We start from the raw sequence: 3493 nt of genomic DNA, 5'->3' as shown, positions 1-3493 counted from the left end.
TGATTGCTGCCTGTGCTTTTGACAGAAAATGAATAAAAGACAAAGTAATATCACATAAAAATTCACTGATTTAACCAGTCACATAAATCTGTATTTAATAATAATATATCACTATGTATTACAAAGGTAAATTTTTGAGGAACTTACCGATTACAAAGTGTCACTGGCAGGAATAGTGAAGTTCATTTCCAAGGTAGGTAACCAGAAAAATAAACCATCTTGAGAATAACAAAATTACATGTGATGATGGAGTCGTCCTTCTATGGTTGGGAGTTTCAACAGTGCAGTCCCAGCTCTCAATGTTGTCACCATTTCTAAGTACTTGTGAAGGCACCTGTGATATTTTGTTTTTTGGCCTCTCCCCAGTGATGCTACCTCGCCTGTTGACTATTTTCAGCATTTTATGTTTTCAGATTTACAGCCTCTGCAGCATTTTGCTTTTCTGCTTTCTCTGATCAGCCACTCATTTTAATGGAATTGCCAGGTTAAAACCAATGCATCCTCAGTGGGCACATTTCTTGGACTGAAAGCTGGGATATCTGTACAGGTTCATAGTGCCCCATTAGATTCCACAGCAGCAGCACAGGCAAGAGTCTGCTTCGGCCTTCAGGAATTCTGCTGAGGAGGGAGGGCAGGTCCCACCATCAGGACCAAAAATTTACTACTTTATAGTTTATAAGCACTAACCAAATTATCAATGTATTCCATTATAAATGCATTGTTCTGGTTCTTTCAATGGAAAATACAGTGGCATGCAAAAGTTTGGGCACCCCTGGTCAAAATTTCTGTTATTATGAATAGCTAAGCGGGTAAAAGATGACCTGATTTCCAAAAGGCATAAAGTTAAAGATGACACATTTCTTTAATATTTTAAGCAAGATTACTTTTTCATTTCCATCTTTTACAGTTTCAAAATAACAAAAAAAGGAAAAGGGCCTGAAGCAAAAGTTTGGGCACTCTGCATGGTCAGTACTTAGTAATACCTCCTTTGGCAAGTATCACAGCTTGTAAATGCTTTCTGTAGCCAGCTAAGAGTCTTTCAATTCTTGTTTGGGGGATTTTTGCCCATTCTTCCTTGCAAAAGGCTTCTAGTTCTGTGAGATTCTTGGGCCGTCTTGCATGCACTGCTCCTCTGAGGTCTATCTACAGATTTTCGATGATGATTAGGTCAGGGGACTGTGAGGGCCATGGCAAAACCTTCAGCTTGTGCCTCTTGAGGTAGTCCATTGTGGATTCTGAGGTGTGTTTAGGATTGTTATCCTGTTGTAGAAGCCATCCTCTTATCATCTTCAGCTTTTTTACAGACGGTGTGATGTTTCCTTCCAGAATTTGCTGGTATTTAATTGAATTCATTCTTCCCTCTACTAGTGAAATGTTCCCCGTGCCACTGGCTGCAACACAAGCCCAAAGCATGATTGATCCGCCCCCGTGCTTAACAGTTGGAGGGGTGTTCTTTTCATGAAATTCTGCAACCTTTTTTCTCCAAACTTTCCTGCGTCCTCACCACGAAATTCAGTGTCGTAAGTTTGCAAAGGAACATCTAAACAAGCCTGATGCATTTTGGAAACAAGTCCTGTGGACTGATGAAGTTAAAATAGAACTTTTTGGCCGCAATGAGCAAAGGTATGTTTGGAGAAAAAAGGGTGCAGAATTTCATGAAAAGAACAAATGTTTATTCACCTGTACAGGCTGTAGGTAAGCTGGAGAGGACTTGTAAAGGAAAGCAAAACAAAATAATGTGATAATTTTAAGATAATGATTGGGTACCACGCTCCCTTGGTGGAAATCAGCTATTCTATGATCACCCATTATCCTGAAAAAAAAATTTTGTGGCTCATATGAGCAATGTTGGAAGTAAACCTGAAGTCAGCAGAGATCAGGCAGAAAGTTTACCCACTGAATCTGTACCAGCTTTAACCTGGTGCAAGTGCAGGTTAAATCCCAATAAAAAGTTTTCAGCACCATTCAAAATTCCTCATGTAATCAAGCAGTTGACACTTGAACGACCATCAGGCTTGAGGTGATAAGTGGTAAATAATTTTCCTGCCACACGTGCCAGTAGTGATCACCTTTACCTAGTGAAGGTATTAACATTTCCTTTACATTTAATGGTATTGCAAACAAGCAGTGGCACTGTAGGGCCATCACTGACTGGAAACTGAACTTCAGTGCCCAGTGTTTGACTCACTCTAAAATCCAAGACGTTTAAATGGCTACTCAACAGTCAGTGGATCATGTCTGGAATTTCTCCACCTGCAAAGAGAACTCTAACAGTATACATGGAATTACAAACAAGTAGAAACATTTTTTAAAAATTAAAAAGGAAATAAAACAGGAATATAACAGAATGGATTGGGCTTTCAAGATGGCCAGCTCATTCTCAATTTGCTTAATGCTCTACATTTTTTCTCACCTTTGTTATTCCTCCTGTCTGCTCTCGACTGCTCTTTAGTCCATTTACAGGCTTGTCACTTGGAAGTGCATCATGAAGTGCAAGTCAGGACCACAGTGCAGTTGCCTGATTGGGTACAGCTGCAATGACACTCGATACTCAAAAGCCTGAACATCTGCCATCAGCAAATTAAGCTTTCACTGTGTACCTTAGTACAATATTCACTGCAACAAGCAAACAAAACATCTCCAAAACCTTTTTTCCATCATCTGGAAGGATAAGGACTGCAGATGGATGCAAACGTTGTCACCTTTCTCGTAATTTTGACTCGGACATAAATAGATGCCCCTTTATTGGCACTGGGTCAACTCTTGGGATTCTCTACCTTGACAATACCTACATCACATGAACTGCAATGGTACAAGGAAGAGGACCACCAGCATATTCTGAAGTACAAGGAATGGACAACAATTGCCAGCCTTACCAATGACACCCACCTTTCTCAAAAGAGCAAAAACACAAACAGTAAGTATTAGAAATATGTATCTGGTATGTACGTATTTGTGGAGAGAACTAGCATTTGGAAGACTGGCAATTCCTTTTCCAGCAATAATTAATAATTTGGGTTAAAGGAGTCTGGTTAGCTTTCACTTTACTGTGAAAAGGGAGTTGCTATATGAAATGTAATGCAACAAGGCCTTGTATTTTTGAACACAATGCTTACCTCAATTATTCTTCAAGTAAAAGTCACCATCTCATTCCTTTTGTAGGTAAAGTATGCCTCTTGAGAAACTTCATATTCTCAAATAGGGAATATTCTGTTCTATATAACCATCATATTCACAAAGTGAAACATACAAGAGATTGTTGAGAACCTTAACAGTATACATAGCATCACAAACAAGTAGAAAAATAAAAAAAAAATTAAAAAGGAAATAAAACAGGAATGTAACAGAATGGATTAGGTTTTCAATTTAGCCAGCTCTTTCTCAATTCTCCTAATGCTCTACATTTTCGTTTCTCACCTTTGTTATTTATCCTGTCTGCTCTCGACTCACTTTATTTACAGACTTGTCACTTGGAAATGTATCATAAACTTGG

Source organism: Pristis pectinata, chromosome 15 (assembly GCF_009764475.1).
Source record: "Pristis pectinata isolate sPriPec2 chromosome 15, sPriPec2.1.pri, whole genome shotgun sequence".
Classification (NCBI taxonomy): Eukaryota; Metazoa; Chordata; class Chondrichthyes; order Rhinopristiformes; family Pristidae; genus Pristis; species Pristis pectinata.
This window is presented reverse-complemented; position numbering follows the sequence as displayed.